The sequence below is a fragment of the Artemia sp. Qi Xiang Cuo genome, chromosome 13, assembly GCF_049724085.1.
Source record: "Artemia sp. Qi Xiang Cuo chromosome 13, ASM4972408v1, whole genome shotgun sequence".
In the NCBI taxonomy this organism is placed as follows: domain Eukaryota; kingdom Metazoa; phylum Arthropoda; class Branchiopoda; order Anostraca; family Artemiidae; genus Artemia; species Artemia sp. Qi Xiang Cuo.
The window spans coordinates 14,403,294-14,426,783 of record NC_142806.1 but is presented as its reverse complement, the minus strand read 5'-3'; the positions used below and the strand labels follow the sequence as shown (position 1 = coordinate 14,426,783).

Genomic DNA, 23,490 nt, shown 5'->3' with positions numbered 1-23,490 from the left:
ACCTAGATATTCTACTCTCAAATACTTACTATCCCAAAATAAACCTCATGACAAATTTCAACGCTTTCTGCGTATTCTAACGCTCTTTTCTTTACCTTAACTTTTTTAAGACTTCATAATATTTCAATTTTTTAAGACTCTCCAATGCTTAAACTTTATTTTCAAGACTCGCAAACATTTAAACTATTTTTATTAAGGCTTAATTACCATAATTTTTAAAAGACTTACCGATATTTGATTTTTACATTGAAGACTTTAAAGGCTCACCTGTTTCTTGCCAATCCTTACAATTCACTAACAAGTTTATTTCTGATGCTAAATTAACAACTCAATAATAGTATATTAATTAATAAATTGGCAGTTTAATTAGTAATTAACAAAGAGTAAAATTGATAATAATAATACAAATAGGGCGTTAGGAAGTTTCACCCCCTCTCCCAAAACTGAACAAGAATAATTAGCCTACAGGTTCGCCATCAACACTGGCTTTTTTTTCAAAATCGTCAACCTTGATTTTCCTCCCGCAATAACTACTATCCCAAAATCAACCTCATGACAAAATTTAGCGGTTTCCACATAATCTACTGTTAACTTCTTTTTAAAGACTTAAAAAAAAATTCAATTTTTTAAGACTTACCAATGCTTCAACTTTATTTTCAAGACTCGCAAATGTTTAAGTTGTTTTCATTAAGGTTTAATTACCTTAGTCTTTAAAAGACTTGCCAATATTTGAATTTTAGCTTTAAGAGTTAACAGTTTTACCGTCTTTCAAAAAGGCTCAGTATTTTACCTTTTTTTCAGTGTTACCAACATTTAAACTTTATTTTAAAGACTTTAAAGGCTTAACATTTTACTTTTTTCAATCTTACCAATATTTAAAACTTTATTTTAAAGACTTTTAAGGCTCAATATTTTACCTAGGCGAAATATTTTACCATTTTTCAGTTTTACTTATATTTAAATTTTATTTTAGAGACTTTTGAGGCTCAATATTTTACCTTTTTTCAGTTTTACTGATATTTAAACTTTATTTTAAAGATTTTTAAGGCCCAATATCTTACCTTATTTCTTTAAAGACTTACAAATATTTTGTCGTACCTCTTTTTAAGACTTACCATTAATATGCCTTTCCTTTCTTTTGTTATTCTTTTTGAAGCAATCTATTGTTCAAAATCTCGTTAAGTATTTCATTTATCTCATCCACATTTCACCAGATTTACCAATATTTCACTCCATTTTTAAAGACTTGCTAGGGATACCTTTCTTTTTATTATCTTTTGAAGGATGTTTTCATTTATCTCATCGATATTTTTTCAGACTTACAAATGTATTTAACTTATTTTCCTTTAAGACTTGATAACATTAAGCCCTTTTAAAGGCGCCAGGCCGCTGAAAACTTAGGGCCTGATAAACCACTAGTCAATAATTTACTTGTTTTTTTCTTCTTAGAGTTGTATCTATTGAACTTCCTTTTAAAGGAATTAACACACATTCTATCTAATAACATGCATTATTTTTTTCAATGATTTTTCTTATGATTATATTTTGAGTATTTTTTAAAAATCCCTCTTTTTTTTCTATGCTGAATTTATGGAATCAGGCTGCTATAGTTGAGTCGGTTGACGTTCTTTTTAAAGGGATAAATAGACATTTTATCTAATCACATGCACATTTTTTATTTCTATGATTTTTTTTTCATGACTGATTTTTTTAATATTTTTTCTATTTTTTTCTATGCTTAATTTATGGCATCAGGCTAATATAGTTGAATCGGTTGATTTTTCTTTTCAAAACATCAACAGACATTCTACCTAACAATATGCACTATTTATTCCTCCATGATTTTTTCTATTATTATTTTTTTTTTTTCTATGATTAAATATTTTTGACTATGACTATTTTTTCCATGATTAGTTTATGGCACCATACTACTAAAATCTTAGGGCCTAATATACTAAAAGTAAACAATTTACCTAATTTTTCTCATTAGAGTTGTTTCTGCTTAACTTCCTTTCTAAGGAATCAACAGCGGAGTTTAAAGCAGTGTCGGCCTTTGGAGATGGCCAGTAGTGCCGCGGTAACAGGGCCAAATATGTTAACGATGCAGTAATATTTAGCATTGTGAAAAAATAATAACATTATGCGCGTAACAAAGTTTTTATGCTGAAGTTTCCCGTCGTAAGTTAACATTATAGAACGTTTCTGCATCTGCCTTTCTAATGCTAAATTAACTGAGTTTACTTTATAATTTACTTTTGTTGTACTGCAACATGACAGCTTTTTTACACGCTTAATACATTCATTTTTTATAACGCAAGATGCCGCGGCGCAACCCCCTCAATTTCAGCGCTAAGAGTAACTTATAAGCGATAGAACACACGCAGCACCCTTCGTCGTTGCGCGGTTATTATCTGCCGTCTAGTCAAAACCATAACGTTCCCGCTGAACCCTAGGAGTCACATTGTTACCGCTCCTACTGGAAGCTACATTATTAATGCTCCCGCTACATTAGGACCATGACGTTAGGCCACGCGTAGTGTCGGCTGAAAAAGGCTCCTCGCACCAGTAAGGACGCCTCTGGTTTAAAGTATAACCTCCCTTGGAAGACCTATCCAAATGTAGGTGCAGCGTCTAACATAGTTGCTCCACAAGCATTCAGTGTAGAGTATTTTCTCTTGTAAGTAATCGGACTGTACGGTGTTTCTCTGCAGCTTTGATGCACTGGACAGGCAAACGTTGATACAAGTAGAGATATTTCCTTGGATTCTCAATTTTATACTTGTAATTTTTCTTTTCTTTTTAATTCACGCTATTTCTCAAAATCTTGTCAAGATCTAGATTTGCCTCGTTGATATCTCTTCGGACTTACCAATATATTGTACCATTTCTTTTTTAAATACAAATGGACATAAAAATAAAAACATATTATGCTCTCTGGACCATCTTCGGCAGGGTTGCCTCCCAGTGGAAAAAATCACTAGATTTTAGTAATTTTTGGTTGGTTTAGTGATTTTTCAATAACCTAGTGATTTATGTGCTTATTTAGTGAAATATTTTTGGCACTATACAAAAATCACTAGAAATAGTGATAAATCACTAGGGATGGCAAGCCTTATCTTAGGTTTAAACCTGAATACTGTCATTTTTGAAGATTTTTCTTTTGGCTGGTTTTAAAATTACGATGTTTTCAGTACGGTACAACATTTGGCCAGATTTTGGGTGAGTAGCATGATTTTGGAATTAGGATTTTTGGCTTTTAAATTTTTGATTGTGCTAATTTTTTACTCAATTTGTTTATTACTTTTATGGTTCTTTGCGTCGTTTGGTTTCTAGGTTTGCTTTCTGTTTTGTTTGTTTTTATCCGGTTTGTTCCGCACTGATTTTTGTTCAGTTAGTGTGAACGTGTATCCTTCTAACTTTTTATTACATCGCTGAAGAAGAGAGGCGGTTGTCCTTTCGAAATATCCGTTTTGTTACACCCAGTATTTTCGCCGGTCTTATAAAACTCCATTCTCGCTTTTCTTCTCTTTTGTAAAGGCAGACAACTGCAGTTTACAAAATTATTTTAAAGCTGCCACGTTGAAGCATGAAAATAAACAATCACAGCTATTTACTTAAATTTGACAACACCTTCGTCGAGAAAAAATTTAAACATTAACAATCTGCAAGTTCCCAGATAACACTCTACCTTCAAAAAAACACTAAATTTTATTAAGACCTTTCAGGTCATATGTTTTTAACCTATTTTTTGTTGATTTGCCACGCAAATCAACTTTTTTTAATTTGGCACCCGCTATGGCAAAAATGCATAACAGCATATAAAAGTATTTTTTTATTAACCGTTGTATTACTAATGTCTCCTATTTTTTTAGGATACAAATAGTTGAGTAAGTTTCCCAATAAACAGTTCAAACAATCGGGTTTTATTTTCACTATCCTTGGTAGTTTACCCAACCTGTCTTACACCCTACCTATACCCTACGACTGTGTTATACCCTACCTTACCTTTCTTTTTGTTATCTTTTTGAAGGACACTATTGCTCGATATTTCATCAAGTTCTTCATTAACTCGCATCAGTTGCACACTAAGTTCTTTTAAGCTAGGAGTGTATGAGGTCATTGAAGATGATTTCTTCTTCTCCTTTTGTCTGCGGCCAATTTCAAATTTGTTAATTTTCTCTGAAAATAACATTAAAACAGGTTTGTAAGTATAAAAAAGCTCATAAATAACAAATAATAAGGAGAATAATAGGGATTTTTTTCCCGCAAGACAGTGGAGTTCCAAACTTTAAATGAACTTTTCGACCCTATGTCCAAGGGCCATCCTCAGCATAATACAAATGCAAATATAGAAGAAACTTACATTAAAGTACGAAAATTAACACTAAAAAAAAAATTAAAACAGTCCTAGCATCCTTGCTTCAACGACCTTATTTCTGTATAAAAAAAACTTCTTTTCTTCTTAATCTAGTGCCCTTTGAGAAGTGTCGACAGTAGACTATACCAAACAAACAGAAATTCGCAAAACAACGAATTCAAGACCTCTAGTGAATGAACTTGTAAAACTCTCTCCACGCCATTAATTCCATTACCGTCCCTCATCACTACTGGCAATGTAATTAAAACACACCCTTGCGCCGCAGACATTAAGTACATGGCAAAATCTGCACAAAAATGTGGCTCAATCTAATTTCCTAGAGCCATAATGTGAGAAAAGTTGAGATGGCTAGGACACGCTCTGTGGATGAAGGATCAGAGATGGCCGAATTTTGTCCTTGTCAGCCAAAAATCTAGGGCAGACCGAAAAGCCAGTCGTCCCCAAATGGGGTGGGTGGAGGTAGTAAAGAAAGATTTAAGGGAAATTGGATCACCCTGGGAGGATTTAAAGGGTACTTTGAATAGATTGAGATGGAGGAAGAGCGTACGTAGCTGTGTTGGTCTCAGGCGGCTTGATACTGCAGTGAGTTATTAGCAGCAGTAAGTAAAAGTTTAAGTTCAAATAGGGATAAGCGGCGGTAGTAGTAGCATTGTGATAATTTCTCTATGGAAAGATCAATTTTTTTTACATCTTTACTAGGTTGCAGCGATAGGTGCAGCCTAATAAAGATCGAACCACGGCCTATAGTACGCAAAAATTGAAAAACACTTTTTGTTTCATTAAATGAGAAAAATTACACCTGAAACCTAATTTAGGAATGGTAACTATGATTTCAATTATTCTTCAGGGTAAGTAGTAAATGGTAATCTGAATGGTAATTTTAATAGTAAATGGTAATCTTGACGGTAAATGGTAATCTTGGTAGTAAATGGTAATCTTAGTGGTAAATAGTAATCTTAATGGGAAATAGTAATCTTAATGGGAAATGGTAATCTTAATTGTAATCTTACTGGTAAATTTCAATAATAATGGTAAATAGTAATCTTAATGGTAATATCATTAATGGTAAATGGTAATGTTAATGGTAGATGGTATTGCGAAATAAAATTTATGGCAATTTCAAAACATACGGTGGTGACGATGACGAACAGACGATGGTGTCAAATCGATATGGAAGCTACATCATGGAAATCGCCATTATCAAAACCCATGCACAAAAGTTACAACCCCCCACCTTGAAAAGCAAGAGAAAAAAATTCTGCATGGGTAGCACTTATGTGTCCTTCTTCTATTCTTTTTTTTATTCATTCCTTTAAAGAAAGATCGAATTAATTTCGTTCTATTTGTAAAATTTGCCTTTGAACACATCCCAGTTATAGACATAAAGCCACTATCCTTCTAAACAGAATATTTTGAATGAAGCGAATAGCTCTTGAAGCAATTATTTGCCCAGAATATTGGCTATTATACGTAAGTTTTCCAAAAAAATGGAAAAATAGTTTCTTTGCAAAACAGCAGTTTTCCAAAGCAAAATTATATTTTCAAAAAAATGAAGTTATCCGTAAACTTGTGGAAACAGAAGTGTCACAAAATTATTATCTAACAAATTTCAGAAACGTATTAATTGAGCGGGAAGTCAAAAACATGACCACTTGGTAATAAAATTCAACTACAGCCTACAAAGCTAGCCTATATTTGAAGATATTTGTAGGTCATCAGTCAAGTTCTTTTGCTAAACGTAAGAAATATTAGAAGTCACGGATCCTCTGTCAATGATTGTAGCGTAGAAACTAGACATCCTGCTTTGTGGCATTATCTTTCTTTGAATACTGGGCGTCAAAACTCAAACAGTTTTCTTCCACAACAGATATTTATTGGTGGAAATCTCTGTTTTTATTTTTATCTACAACACTTTTTACGAAACGACCAAGTATCTATTAGAAATGGATTCAGATTTCATCCGTTTTCTCCCCAAACTTAGAGTGGACAGACTAGAGTAATATCTTATTAAACTGATAGTAATTGTCAGTGGCGTCGTTGAGAGGGCATAGGGGGGGGGTGAGTTTCCTCTGCCAATATTTTGAAAAAAACATGATTTATTCAGTAGCTTTAAAATTGTTGCTCGTTTTGTCAAATTTGCTCTTTACTTTGAGGAGAGAATTACTTTTCATTAATCTATGCTCTCTTTTAACATAAGCAAATCAAAAAATAGGGGTCCAATATGCATCACCATATATTCCACATTAATATTTTTCCAAATATACAGCCTTTGAAACCGTATCAAGTAAAAATATGAGCCAAGTTAATGGCAAAACTGAAAAATCTCCTGTGCAGGTCAATTTTTTCCCCTCATATTTAAGGTGCTTATACTTCCTAAAAATCTATCAGCTCAAGACTAGATTCTCTTGTTATAAAACTTTCAAAAGTGGAAATGAATACACCCTCTACATCTGCAAATAGGGAAGAAATGAAATCATTGAAGAAAGGAAGGTTGAAATACAGTAAATATAATTTCTTGAATAAAAAACAAACCGTTGAAAAAGAAAATAAGACTTGTGCTTTTTATAATGATATTCGTACTATAACTAGATAGGTCAAATGGGTTGTAGTTTGGTCATGGAATTTGGTAGAGGAGGGTCCGCTCCAGGAATCATTTAACTGTTTTGATTTTTGTTTCCACCCAATATCGGATAGACTGCTCACTGCCCGCTTCAACCACAAGCATGAGGAAGACGTTGATTATTGTGTGCTACGCACCAACGAATGTTTCCCCAGAGGACGAAGAAGACAAGTTCTACTCAGCTCTGACATCTGCTCTATCCCGGATTTCCTCTCACGATGTTTTGGCCCTGGTGGGCAATTTCAATGCAACTGTTTCCAACCCCATCGGAGCTTTTAAATCTTCAGTTGGACCGGTTACCCTTGACTCTTTGAACGAAAATGAGACCCGATTCCTTCAGCTGTGCGCTAGGCACGAATTGGTCATTGCCAACCCCTGTTTCACAAGAAAGACATGTATAAGCCAGCATGGTCTAGTAGCGACGGGCGAACGCGGAAGATGATTGACTATACCATAGTCAACCAAAGATGGCGCTAATCAGTTACGAATTGTAGAACATATCGTGGCGCTGAGATAGGGAATACAGACCATCGATTAGTTGCCAAGAACTTCCGCCTGCGTCTTATAGCCCAGCCGTCAGAACGGCACCAGCCGACAGTTAGACACCCAGAAACTAAAAATTGAGGCATTCCACCAAAAGTACACAGTTGAAATTCAGAATAGGTTTGAATGTCTGGATACACTTGTTGACCCGGACACGTTCTGGCAGACTTATAAAAAGGGTCTACTAGAGGTTGCCGCTAATACCGTCGGTAGCATGATGTATTCAAAGAAGCCCTGGCTATCGCAAGAACCACTGCAAATCATTGAATAGCGCCGGAAAGCGCGGTTGGCCTGAGATATGCCCTCCTACAGACGGCTAAACGGGATTAGAATCAAAGTTATTCACCGTGATAAACAACAATTTTTTGATAAAAAAAGCTGAAGAGCTAGAAGATGCGGCACGAAAAGGTGACGTCAGATCGCTTTTCAACCTTGTCAGAGACCTTAGCGATGGGAAACCACCAGAGATAGGCGCAATTAAATCCTTCACTTGCGATATGCTAGAGGATGCAAACGCGCAACTTGATCGATGGAAGGAGCACTTCACAAAGCTATTAAACACCGAAAGAATCAACGTTGACTCAAACCTGACTCCATCGACTCAGCAAACAACATATAAAATCTACCAGAGCCTGATCCTTCCTCGGTAGAAGAGATACATAATGCCCTGCGGAGAACTAAAGAACAACAAGGCACCAGGAACCTGCAGGATAACCGTCGAGCTGCTAAAGTTTGGAGGACCGGCAATGCTACTTTGGCTGCGCATTTTGTTCTCCCTCGTCTGGTCAACCGAATTGTTACCTGAAGAATGGAAGGAAGGGATAATCCTTCCTCTATGGAAGGTCAAAGGTAGCCGTAGCGATTGCTCGAATTACAGAGGAATCTCCCCCCTGTCAGTGCCTCGAAAACTATACACCATGACGCAGCTTGATAGAAGTATCCAGTTCTTCCGTAAGTGCCGCCAGATTCAGCAATCAGGTTTCATGCCCAACAGATCCATGACCGAGCAGATATACACTATTCACCAGGTTATCGAGAAAGCCCGTGAGTTCCAGCGTACAGCATATATTGCCTTTGTTGACTTTAAAGTAGCTTTCGACTCGATCGACCGTGAGTCCCTTTGGCTGGTACTAAAATGAACGGTCACCGTGATAAATACTGCAGCCTGTTCAAGACGCTCTACGCTGGTAAAAAAAGCTCCGTCCATGTTAATGGTTACCGAAGCCCACTATTCGAAATAGATATTGGTGTAAGGCAAGGCTGTGTTGCTGCTCCTCAACTTTTCAACGTGGTGATTGATTATGTCATGGATCAAACAACGAGTCGGCTCCAATTTGGACTGAAATATGGCCATAGAGTTCTAGCCGATTACGACTTCGCAGATGATATAGCCTTGATATCCACTTCTGCAACTGAACTCAAGGCAGTACAAGTCTCAATACACTGTCGGAAGAAGCCCTGAAAGTGCGACTACATACTAGCTGGCAGAAAACAAAAATAATAATCATCGACCCGGTAGGCATTTCCGCCAACTCACCACCATTCAACGTACGGGGGCACACTATTGAAGTTGTCAAGTCTTTTACTTACCTTTGATCTGCCGTCTCGGATAACGGCTGAATTGAAATGGAAGTCCAGTCGCCCATCGAGAAAGTCACGTCTATTATGGCCCGATTATGCCGTTCCGTGTGGTCAAAGCCCAACATCAGCCGAAAAACAAAAATGCGGATCTACGACACGACCGTAACGCAAGTCCTTCTCTACGGTACTGAAACTTGGCCGGCAGCTGCTTCTGTTCGTGATGTCATAGATGCGGGCGAAACAAACTTTCAAAGACAAATCGAAGGGATCAAGTGGTACAACTTCGTCTCAAACACCCGACAGCTGACACTAACGGATCAGACCGCCAACACTCGTGAGCTTGCCGTAAGAAACGGTGGTTTGGCCACTTAATTCGCATGCCAGCAGAAGCACCCGCCAGCACACTTTTAATTTTGATCACCTTGAACATGGCTGGAAGCGCTCCCGTGGAGACCCCGGTTCAGATGGAGGGACAGCCTTACCCACTACCTCTCGATGATCGGTACTGATCTCCAAGAAGCAGTCACGCTTGCGCAGGACCGTTCGGAATGGAGGCGAAGAGTCACATCTCTCTCTACACTGGACCACCAGCAGGAGCTTTAAGTCCAGTAAGTCCAGTATTTAATTGAAACTCCGATTCTCTCATTTGTCATTGAAATGCCTAATAAGAGCTAATAACGTCCTATTCCCTTACGTTCCGGATTCACACATTAACCCATAAATGTAGAACTGCATATGTATACAACCATGCTGACTTTCATCTCTTTTCACTTTTCTAAATATCTATTTTAACCAGCTCCAAAAAAAGGATTGACATAAATTTGCTAAGAATTATGACTGAAATTAGTCACATTTCACAAAACGTCAAGGCTACTTGTGGGACATTTATCTCTGCATCAGAGTGCTGTTTGAAATGCTTGCTGAAAAAAGAGGAAAGTGAATTTAAACAAAATATATATATTTTTCTCACAATTTAGAAATTCTGTGTGCACGTATAAGCAGTACCAACCCATTCTCTTTTTCTATTGTTATCAGTTATATCATGCCGCATAGAAGACCGAGCATTTTTGTGAAGGGAATTATAGACAAGAAAACGATATTCAGTATAACCCCCCTCCGGAAATGTATAACCCCAATACCCTGATATACAAAAGAAAACTTTTAGGTAATTTCTATAGAATTCGCGTTTTTTAAACAAAGATATAGAGGGAGGTAATTTTCAAATTCTAGGAGTAAATCCCTGGCAATTTTTCATTTATTTAAGATTTATGCCGCAATAATGCCAAGAGTTGCACATATTTTCTGGATATTCTTTTTCAAACAATGTCCAACGGATAAGTTAATAATCCTAGCTTGATTTTTCGAATACTTTCAAATTTGAAATACGGTTGCTATCTAAATGTGGGGAATATGTCAAAATATAATGTTACCCAATCCATGGTAATACTTTGACTTATACTGTATCTTTACTTAGACAGCACTATTGCGCTGCCTATAATTTTTGTTTCGGCTTTACGTGGCCTGCTGATATCAATGATATTTATTAATATAAATCGGCGAACCAACAAACAAATCAATTTAATAAAAATCATAAATAATATTTCAATAAGTCACGCAAATATTAAAAAGTTTACTACAACAAATTGAATCTTACAGAGTCGAAATCCATTCAAAATTACGAGCAAATGAATAGCCGATGGCCATTAGAATAGAGCTTGGTTCAATTATGAGATTGAGCATCCTGTGCTGAGCGTGGGGTGCGGTGGAAGTGGAGGGGGGATATGTACTGTCAATGAACTATCTCTCTGAAAATAATCTAATGAATAATCCGGAAGTTCATTATTTTGTGAATGACCCGAAAAGTTATTTATTTTGTTGTGTATAAATATTCAAATTTCAATTCTATTATTTTAGTCTTTCTACTGAAGACGGTCGCTGTATATGTGATCGAAATATCTGGACTTTTGTACCTGTTTTTTTTCACTCTCTAAATAAATGGATTTATCCTCATTTGAAAGTTTATTTGTTCGTCATAGAACGGCAGTGTGGTCTAAGAAAACAACACTTAATTAAAGATGTTACATCGAAAATACGTGTTTGTTAAATAGTTACTTTTCTTCACTACCGCTTGAATAGTACCCCACCCCCCACCCCCAATAAAAATACTATAGATACGCCCCTGGTAATTGTGTTTAAGTATATTCATTTATTTGTCTGTAAATTTTTTCTCGAAAACGGACCTATAAATTTCTGAAATCTCACACACTGACATTTTCAGGAGTGTAAAACGATCAAGATAGGTTAACGACTAGGGCCAACGTTTAGAGCCTTCATTTTGGAAAAAATCCATATGAATGACTTCACAAATACTTGGAATAGTTAAAATAAATTTGCTGAAGATGAGTGGCTGTGCTAAATATTTTAAAAAGCTGACTACAATTTAATTCGATTGGTATAAATATGCAAAAAGGTTTGATGAATAATATTAAATGAAACTAAAGTTATTTTACAACCTCCGGTATGATAAAATAATATAGATGAGCCACGACTTAGGAAAAATTTGCTTAGGGCCTTAATTCTGAAAAACAAAAATACATGCGATGACACCACAAATGCTTGAAATAGTTATAATGAATTTATAATGAAGAAGCAGATTACAATTCAATTTTATTATTGATAGTATAAAATAATATGTCGGTATAAATATGCAAAAAGGTTTGCCGAATAAAATAAAATGAAAATAAAGTTGTTTTGTGAAAGAAATTGAAAAACTATCTCTTCAGTTCCCTGGTACTAATTAGATAAGTTTAATTAGTTTAATTAGATAAGTTTAATAAGATAATGTACTAATTAAATAAATTTTGTAAAACCTTGATACATCTATTTATGAGTTTCTACATCTTTGTCTATTTCTCTTGTTAAAAAATAAACAAAAGAGTATTTTGCGACATTCTCGAAAACTGGTAAAATAATGCTAGGTTTCATCCTGATTTGGTGCGTTCAGTCTTTAATCTAGTGAATTATGTGCTGATTTAGGCAATACGAAAAATCACTAGAAACAGTAATAAATCACCAGGGGTGGCATCTATGGTCTATTCATACCTGAATGCTGGCATTTTCTAATATTTTTCGTTTGGCTGTTTCAAAATGATGTTTTTAGTACGGTAGAACATTTAGCGAGATTTTAGGTGAGTCGGTCGATTTTGGAATTAGGATTTTGGCTTTTAGATTTTTTATTCTTCTGCCATCACGCTTCAAATGCTCAATATTTTCCCCAAGAACGATTTAACTTATTATAGAAATCCAGAAATCTTATAGCAGCGTTAGTAACAATTTCTAGTTAGCTCATGGACACGCAATTGTTAGCAGCTGGAATAATTAGTGAACTAGGTTACTTAATTCCCATTTTAGACTTTCTAACGTCCTGCCAGACACCTTTATAAGCGGGAAGGGGGAGGGGTGTAAAATAACGTGGGTAAAACCGAGTGGAACTTAAACCTGGAAAATAAAGCAACTTCCTAACTTCGATTTACAAAATCTTGGTATTCTTTCTGCTGAAAAATACCAAACCTCAGAGGTTCAGCTCCTCTGAACATAGCGGAGTTTTTGGTATTTTTGGGGAACCGATAACCCGATGCGTTTATCGAAAAAGCTTTAAAGAGGATTTAACAGGATGCGGTGCCTTAACGGATCACCATATATCGCCCATTATAAACTTTTTCAGATTGTATGGCAAAACTATTCAGCATTAATTTGGCGACCTTGCCATAACCTATAGAGCTTGGATAAGAGACCCGAATAAATGGCAGAACACTAAAAACCGACACGAAATTTCCAGGAAATCTTAGAAAACCCGTTTAACTTCACGCGTGTTGTGCCGGAGGTAGAGATGTCCAGCGCTAAAAATCAGCAACTGACCCAATTATAAGCGGCCAACTTGGCCACTTTGAGACTCCGGTGCGACCCGCTTTGATTGACAAGCTTGCCGAAAAAAAGACATAAAATTTCACTGTCTATCCAGTCAAAGTGCTCAGTCAAATTATAAATTCTCGACAGCTTTAGATGATAGCCAGTCCCCTGGGCGAATTCGCTAATGAGCCCTTTGTTTTGTGCGGGTCTTCCAATGCTGAAGCTCGCAAAATGATTTTAAGATACCGCATCCTCTTAATATTCAACTTTATTGTATTACTTTTATATTATTTTATTTATTAATATACAACTTTATTGTGTGACTTTTATATTATTTTTATATCTCTGTATTTCTTAATATAATAACGTGTCATGTACGTTTTCGTTGGGTCTTATTGCTTTAGTCAAAAACTAGACGAAACAGAGCCCCTTTAACGTATATAAGTAAGGTGTGTAGGTGTGAGTTGTAAGCACATGTTATAGTTTTAGTTTATTTATTTTTGTCTACGCTGACGACGCCTTGTTTGATACGGGCGAAATATTCGTTTTTGTTTTTTTCTTCGTTTTCATTTACTAGCCATAGACCCGTTTGTCGAATTTATATTTTTTTCTAGCATATACAAAATAAGTAATTGAACTGAAAGCTATAATTGACTTGGCAAAGGAATTGAATGTAAAAGAAAAATAAAGAATTGCGTAACATTTATGAGTTAAAATTTGACTCATCTAATGGTGTCAATTTAGAGGGGACATGCAACCCTTAGTTTTTACAACCGCTAGATTTTGATAATACCTTTTTGAGCCTATTTTCATTGAAAATGCCTGATTTTGGTATTTCCATAGAATTTTTTATTAAAGGACAAACTTGCCCCCTCCCCTGGATTTTTAAATTTCATCCCCATCTAAATTTTCACGAATTGGCACCACTGCTAGTGTGGCAAGCGATCTAGCAATCACACTAATTAAATGGTTTACACATTATTAGCGTGAGTCTGGCATGGTTTATCCCATCAGGGCTTTACGATAAATAAATGACTGAAAAAGTACCTAATATTAGCTCACAAGTTATATGATAACGGTGGTAAAACTTCTTATATAGAAGTTGTTCTTACATATAAAAACTTTCTTATATAAAAACTATATATTGAAAAAATACCTTATAACTAAAACTTTAATTATACAATTTGGATGGCCCAGTAAACCAAGTTAATTTAATATTAAAATGATTACTGGGTAAATTACCTTTCAAAATATTACCTTTACAAGGGCAGAATCCATGACAAGCCACAGCAATATGAGTATCGTGTATACAGTTGTAGTAATCTCATTGACATTGGGAACTGTATGTATTATTATCTGAGCCACATATATAGTGTAGCTTGATGAGGAAGACTTGGCAAGGAGTACAGTCCCTATAAAATAATCAAAATATATGACGGATTTGGACAATGATAGTTATGGGGCCAAAGTGAAACGTACTCATTTTGTTTATGAACTCAAAACCATTTATAAAAAAAACACACTTAAAAAAAAGGAAGCCCGGTAACCTGGGATTGTATTAATACTCCAAAAAGAGACGTTTTTTTATACCAGTATATTTTTCTTGTCATATTACCAAAAACTAAGAAAAAAATGATTACTGCTCGAGAACAAAAAAAAACAATTCATACAGCTGTAGGCAGGACTAGGAGGAGGGAGGGAGGATCTAGGAGGAGGGTATCTGATTTGAACCCTCTTCCCCTCCAAAATTTTTGTCTAACTCGTACTAAAGTAACAAAAATACATGTAAGCAAACTTTTTTTGCATTTTGTAAACATTCTTTGGTAAAACTCCAACGAACAACTATACCCCTCCCCCGAATAAAATCCTGGATACAGCCCTACCTGCAGGCAACAGTGTCAGACGCATAGATAGCCTGGCTTTCAACCTCATCCCTAGCAGATGACGGTGTTGATGAGGTGTTTATCGATGGTGTTTGTTCCCAGTCAATTTAGCATATTGCTGAGCCCTTTGTCGAGCATTAAGCTGAAGATTCATCAACTCAAAGATTACTTCGAATATTTACTCCTGAAATTTTTATCTTACTCCTCGAATTTTGTATTTTCGACCCAAAACCAACTACATTTTAAACTTTTTCTCTTTTATAACTTTAACAAATCCAAAATTACTAAAAATTCAGGAATGAATATAAAAAATTTTTAGCATGTATTGAAAAGTCGATCCATATTCATCTGTTCTTTTCAGTAATCTTGGTTTATGGTTATTATTTTTTTTTTTATGTTATGAGAAAAAAGGCCCGAAACAAAGACTGTTTTCAGTAAAGTACAAATTATGTTCTGATCAAACAGTTCGTGGTAACGAACTGTAAGTATGGAGCGAACCGGTTCAATAGTAACCGAAACTCTAAAAAAACGGAATTTTGATACCAACATATACATCAAAAGAATCTCGTTTTTATGCTGATTTCAAATATATAAGTTTCATTAAGTTTAGTCTTACCCATCAAAAGTTACGGGAAAATTTGCTTTATTTTCGAAAAAAGGGGGAAACACCCCCGAAAAGTCATAGAATTTCAATGAAAATCACACCATCAAATTCAGCGTATCAGAGAATGTTGTTAAAGAAGTTTCAAGCTCCTATCTGCAAAAATGTGGAATTTTGTATTTTTTGCCTGAAGAAAGATTACGGATGCGTGTTTATTTGTTTGTTTTTTGTCTTTTTATTTTCTTTTTTTTTTGGGGGGGGGTCCCAGGGGTGATCGTATCCATCCAGTAGTCTTAGAATATCGTGAGAGGGCTCATTCGAACGGTAATTAAAAGTTCTAGTGCCCTTTTTAAGTGACCAAAAAAACTGGAGGGCAACTTGGCTCCTTCCCACGCTCATTTTTTCCGAAGTCACCCAATCAAAATTTTGAGATAGCCATTTTGTTCTGCATAGTCGAAAATCTAATTAATATGTCTTTGAGGATGGGTTAATCCCCCACTGTTCCCGAGGGAAGGGCTGCAAGTTGTAAACTTTGACCATTGTTTACATATAGTATTGGTTATTGGGAAGTATACAGGCCTTTTCAGGAGGAATTTTTTTTGTAGTGGGGGGGTCAGGGTCTGAGTAGGGGTTACGGGGGAGGATCTTTCCATGGAGGATATTTCCTTGGGGGAAGGGACATTTCTATGAAGGGGCGCCAGATTTCCCAGCATTATTAAAAAAAACGATCAGAAATTAAATAGAAAAACAATTTTTTTTTCAACAGAAATTAAGAAGCAACATTAACACTTAAAACGAACAGAAATTATTGCGTATATGAGAGGGTTCGCCCCCTAGTCAATACCTCGCTCTTTACGCTAAAGTTTTTTAGTACTTTTGAAAGAGCTATCTATTCTAATTAACCAGCATTTTTGACTCAGATGTTTGTGACTCGAACAAAATTCGAACTTTAGATTAAAGAGCGAGGTATTGACTAGGGGGCGAAATTCCTAGTATACCTATTAAAAACATACGAATAGAGAAATTCGTTACGTAAGTTAATTTGCGTCAGAACAAAATTTCGTGAAAGCCAATTAGCCAAAAAAAGGAAAATTAATGTGCGAATTTCGTTTTAATTATTTATGTACAGTGAGCCAAAACCAAAGCTGCATTAATTCAAAAACGTTCAGAAATTAACTAAAAAAACAAGTTTTTTTTTAATTGACAGTAAGGAGCGACATTAAAATTTAAAACGAACAGAAATTATTCCGTATATGAAAGGGACTGTCCCCTCCTCAACGCCTCGCTCTTTACGCTAAAGTTTGACTCTGTCTCACAACTTCATTTTTAAAACAATAAAAACTTTAGCATAAAGAGCGAGGCGTTGATGAGGGGACAGCCCCTTTCATATACGGAAGAATTTCTGTTCGTTTTAAGTTTTAATGTCGCTCCTTACTTTCAGTTAAAAAAACCTTTGTTTTTTATTTAATCTTGAGAAGGCTTGGGAGTTGTCAGCCCTACTCATATTAATTTCTGCTTGTTTTGAGTTTGACTCGGTTATTTATTGTAATTTCTGTTCGTTTTGGGTGTCATCTATTTATTGATAGTGATTTATAGTAACTTACGCTGGAAGAATTATTTGACTTTATTTTTGGTCATATTTGGTTTAGCGTCGCGTTTACTTTTCGATGAAAGACTTTTTAAAAATTAATAATGAGAAAAGGCTACCATTGTTTCCCTATGCAGAGTGAATAGGTCTATGGTTCTTACCTTCTGGGGCGGATCCAGGATTTTTCTTAGGGGGGGGGGGCACAAAAGCGGTTGATCCGATAAAATTGCGTTAGGAGCAAGTTTAATTGACGCGATACACTACTTTAGAATACGTTAGGGGGCGCACCCCTCCCCCTCACCCCCTGGATCCGCCACTGCTTACCTTCTGGTTTGTTCATATTTGACTTAATTCGCGCTTTGTCTTGAAATAAATTTTTATCCTCAATAACACGCGTGAATATTCAACAGATTATTAATAATCAGCAAGAACATGAATGATATATTCTGGTTTGTAGTGATTATCCAGATTATTCTATGAATCACCATTTATCATTATTAGCCCAAGTTCTGAGTTCTGACAGAACATGGCATATTCTTTCGTGCAACAATGACTAAGCGATGGTAATTTCGGCTGAAATGTCTCATCGACAGGGAGAATCTCCAAAACCTTCGAAGAGGCATGCACTTTTTTGTTGTTAGAGGAAGCATTATATCTTTTAAAAATAATTCATTGTAACAAGATAAATTATCAACAATTAAAATGATTTTATAATTAAATCATTCTATATATATTATATATTATATTATATATATTATATATTATATATATTATATTATTATATTAAATATATATTATATTAAATATATATTATTATATATATTTATTATATTAAATATACTATATATTATATATTATATTATTATATTAAATACATATTATATATATTATATTAAATCATTCTATATTATAAATAAATCAACAATTAAATCTCACAGAATTAGAATTAAATTCGTGGTTAAAAAATCATGGAATTAAAACAAAAATTAGAATTAAACCATAAAAATTTTGATATTTGAGGGAGAGGGACAAAGAGCGTGCCCAAGTTTAAATTTTGAACTTGACAGCTCAAATTTTGTTCAAGTATGGAATGTACCTCAAACATAAATTAATTCTTATCACTTTTAGATATTATTTTGTCCCCTGGAGAGACGGGAAACGAACCGAATATTTGAAAATATAAAGATACCCTTTTTATTGAGTGACAACAAATCTGACTACAAAAGTCAGGTTTAAATGAGGTCAGAAACAAGCCAAAAGACAGTAGTTTGGCATGTATTTCCTTCGAAAAAAAAAACGTGCCCAAAGCTCAATTTTTGTTCAAGTATGGAATGTACCTAATATAACTTAATTCTCATTACTTATCTGCAATTTTTTTCTAGAACACTTTCTTGAAATTGCCATAATAGGGCAGCATGAGGGAGTGTTGATCTCCCATCCAAAAAAAGCAGTCCTTGTTACTGGTAAAACAATAATTCTTATTAATGCCGTTGAGTCCAAAAAACTATTTAATAAATTGCTATTGTTTTATTTTTAAGCTAAATTCTGACACAAACCAGAAAATTCCGTCACGCGAAAATAACCAAGCGACATCACTAGGCTACGGGAATTCCGGCTGGCATTTCTTATCAACCGTATAGTTTTGAAGTCTAAATTTTGAAAAAGAATTCTAAAAAAGCCTCCTAAAAAAATACATTAAAATGAATTACCATAGTGGACTCATTTAATATTATAAATTTAATTGTACATTTGTGAAATAGGTACCGTAGCTTTTATATATTTTAAATAATATTTTGTAACCTGGAGAAACGGGAAACAAACCGAATATTCGGCCACATAAAGATACTCTTTTCATTGAGTGACAGCAAAACTGACTACATAAGCCAAGTTTAACTCAGGTCAGAAACAAGCCAAAAGACGGTAGTTTTGCACGTATTTTCGTCAAAAAAAAAAAGAACTGTGGTACAAATTTGCGGAAATGTAAAAAGAGAGAAGCAAGGATCTTTTGGATTATTTTCTTTAGAAGATGCAACAAAATATTTTTATTCTTATGGGACACCTTTTTTGGTTTCGTTTGATATATTTCATGAAAATACAAAAAAAGTAGTTTCAAAATCAAGCGAGGGGCAATTCCCCAAAGCCTCAAAACGGCATTCCTGAAACGTATATTTGACAGCTAAAACTGATCCATGTATACACAAATTATAGAACTGTAAGGCCAAATAAATTCATTCTCTATCCTTCCCTGATGATCAATTTTCTAATCATCATGCCTCAAGGAAAGAAAGCCATCGACTGAACTATTATTTTACATTTATGTCCATGATTACACACAGGGGAAAAGAAACATTAGTATCAGACGCCGCTAGGGAAAAAACTCTAATATATATAAGTGATAATTTATATATCTCATTTTAAGTTTTCATTTGTATCGAGTATAATCAACTATATTATTATTTTACATTTTGTCCATGCTTACACACAGGGGGGAAATGAACATTCCCAAGAAGAATGAGGATATTTATTCAGTATCAGACGCTGCTAGGGATAAATAATATATATAAGTAAGAGACAATTTATACATTTCATTAATAAGTTTTCATTTGTGTTACATGGTCATGCAGTGATGAATCAATCAATTTCTGTTAATCAATCTATCGATTTCAGCCAATTAGTCAATAGTACTAGACGAATACATAAACAAATGAATCAAACACAAACAAATCGAAACAGCAAAAAGGAACATTTATTCGCCCCAAAGCAAGCTTGTAGGGGTTGACAATAGTTGAACTACAGTTAAATGGGCTTTGTATCAGGTTAAATAAGACGAATCCATTTTAGCCTACAGGATAAATAGCAAAAATCTTACTTCAATTCAGCCCTTGTAGGCTCACCCGACAATAGAAATTTTGAATTGTGGTGTTTCTTCTTATTAGATGACTCTGACTTTGGAACAATGACATCCCTAAAAGAAAAGATTTAGAGGTGTTTAGAGGTGCAACTTGGACAGTTAGAGGTGCAAACAGTTCTGGTGCAAATTGGATAAAACACATAATTTTATTACCTTTAGTTTTTTATATTTTTTATATTTATATTTTTATATTTTATAGGGTTTTTATATTTTAATTAGTGTTTAAAATTTACCTTATATAAGTAAATCCAGTAAGTAATTATTAGATTTTTGTTTTGTTTTACAAAGCTATTTTTTAAGAATAACCCCATTTTCACGTGAAATTTTTAACCGAAATAAGATGATGCCCTTTTATGGGCATGCTACTAAATAGCGGTTACTGCACGTTTTGATTCTTTCAGTCACAAGGTCAAGCGCCCCTAAACAGAGAGCATTGAACACTGATAACAGAGGGAACTCTGGTACTTTAAAATGGGTTTGGTGGAAAGTACAAATTACTAGCGCCAATGAGAAGATACCACCACTCGGCTGAACTGGAAAAATTCAAAAGAAGCTAAATTCTTGTTCATCAAAATCTACATTTCAATTTAAAGGTACAAATTTATTTAGATACAACCTGAAACTTTGAAAAAGTAAAAAGATTCTTATGCTCTTATCTATTTTTTGTATTACTAGCTCACTATCGCACGTTGTTACGATCTTAAAACAAAGAAAATTCAAGGAAAATTCCCCCACAAATAACTCCACCTTCAAGAGAAATTCGCTCTGGGGAAAATTCCCTCCATGTATTAAGTATCATCTCATTTTTAAATTAAAAGTATTCAAACATTTCCCACGGAAAATCCCCATGCGGACAATTCTCCTACCCGAACCCCCCCCCCCCCCGCCTGCGTAAAATTTCTCTGTGATTTTTCATATTCAAATGGTAGCTGAATGAAGGCTATTCCTCTAGTGCCTGTTTCGAGCAATAAAAGGTTCATAACACTCATAACACTTCATAGCATTTTCAGTATTGAATCCACTCACACTTGAACGCACTTCAGTGTTAATAACACTTTCTTAAAACTTTTCTTCATTTCCACGACAGGCCACCCTAACTATTAGCATATTTGTTTCTTTGATGATTTTTTTTTCTTTTTTTGTTGTGTCTTTTGGTTATTTTTTTTCGCTTTTGTAAATTACTGCTATTATTAATTGCCAAACGTATGGCTATTATAGAAAAAAGCCCAACAGTAATTCGGCTTCTATAAATTGAGACTAGTTAGCTGTTACACCATATTTTAAAGAAAAAAAACGACAAACGAAAGATTAAAAGTTCTCCGAAGAAATGTCAAACTTTGTCAAAAGTTTCTAGAACAAATAATCCATATTGGAAAAGTTTCTTAGAATGTGGATCGTTTTTCAAAGTTTTCATTTCGTAGGGTTTCTTTTCTTATTTGCTAGCTTACACATGCTGCAGTTTCCAGGATATGATTAAACAAAGCTAACATTTCGGAGGCTCGGGAGGCCGGGAGGACGGCAAGACCAGTAAAACAATATATAATTTAAAAAAAAGAAAAAAAAACAATCCTCCCGAAAGTAAAGAGCGAAGCTGAAACTAAAAAAAACCAAAAACATTCTTCCCATATTATGCAAGATATATCAACAAACCAGCTCAAATATACTGACTCGTGATATTTCCTTACCTTTGTACAATTATAAAAACTAGCGCTTTACTGAAAACACAAAATCAACACTCAAAAATGGATGTCCTCTTAAGTAGGGTAAGAGGTACCATTTCTACGAGACATATAGCAATCTCCATGTTATTTGCGTACGCCCCCGTACCAAACAGGTTATTCTGGTAGGTAAACATTTCTACAGGTCATTACACCTTTCAAAGAGATGGGTTTTCTATTGTGACATCGATTTTTTGGAGGTCAAACTCATGGATACATGTTTATTTTTTTTTATTTGTTTAAACTGGTATTTTTTCAATGAAGTCCATAGCACTTTGCAGAAACCCGTGAATGTAGGACTGAAAGTCCAATTACTAATCAAGTTAGTGTGACCGCCATTTTTGATCTGGTTAAGTGGGTATAATCTGGTTTGGTTTGTTATTGCGAGAGGATTACTCAATTTACATCTTAGTATTAACTGGGCAATGACTAAAGGAACATTTGAAGGTGGAGAAAAAAAGGGGTAATTAGCGATTGGATAATTTTAACAAGAAATGACCGAAAAGTGTTTTGGTTTGCACAGTGTTGTCAATTTTAAATAGTTTAGAAATAAAAAAAATTAACAAGAAATGGCTGAAAAGTGTTTTGAGGGAGTTGAGTTGCATGAGGGTTCAGTTACATACGGATTCAGTTACAGGGGTTTTTTTTAACGGAGGGCATGGAGCACGGTGAGGCAGTTGGACAGGAGGTAGGTGCTACATGGGTTCTCTGAAATGGGGGGTTCAGTGTAACATGCTTTCTTTAATGCAGGGTGAAAGGTATTTTTTACGATTGTGCGTGTTTTATCAAGAAAATAACTGGTCTTTTAGCAAACTTAGCCATAGCTACCTGAAACTCTGCATAAATATCTTCATTTTTAATATAATTGCATAGCTACTAAAGGAACATTGAACATTTTTTCTGATTTTGTGTGACCACCCGACACCCCAAAGACTCCTGAGCCTCCATTATAATACTTTTTAAGGCTTTATTATATCTTTTCAGAACAAATTATTATTTTAGGGAATTATTTCGGTGAAACAGTTAGAGACATTTGAACGGTGTTGTGAGGTCCCTTACTACAACCCCAAAGGGCTCCGATCCCCCCACCCCAACCCCGAAGGAAGCCCCCGGACAGCAAAGGTTCTCTGGACCCTCAAAGGACCCCCGGTGCCCCGATGCCTCCTGAGTCCCCCATTATAATACTTTTTAAGGCTTTATTATATCTTTTCAGAACAAATTATTATTTTAGGGAATTATTTCGGTGAAACAGTTAGAGACATTTTAAGAGATGATTTTAGAAAAGGACTTGAGGGTGAAACTCTGTGGTCGTTATAATACACAAGTTCCATTTGAACGGTGTTGTGAGGTCCCTTACCACAACCCCAAAGGGCTCCGATCCCCCCACCCCAGCCCCAAAGGAAGCCCCCGGACAGCAAAGGTTCTCTGGACCCCCAAAGGACCCCCGGCGCCCCCGATGCCTCCTGAGTCCCCCATTATAATACTTTTTAAGGCTTTATTATATCTTTTCAGAACAAATTATTATTTTAGGGAATTATTTCGGTGAAACAGTTAGAGACATTTTAAGAGGGTTGTGAGGTCCCTTACCACAACCTCAAAGGGCTGCGATCCCCCCACCCCAACCCCGAAGGAAGCCCCCGGACAGCAAAGGTTCTCTGGACCCCCAAAGGACCCCCGGCGCCCCGATGCCTCCTGAGTCCCCCATTATAATACTTTTTAAGGCTTTATTATATCTTTTCAGAACAAATTATTATTTTA

At 35.2% G+C, this 23,490-nt stretch overlaps 1 protein-coding gene across 1 annotated transcript in view; it reads right to left on the bottom strand.

Moving 5' to 3' along the window:
- Cow (Proteoglycan Cow) overlaps positions 1–23,490 on the bottom strand; it is a 110,866-nt gene that overhangs the window by 26,330 nt on the left and 61,046 nt on the right. The window lies entirely within an intron of this gene.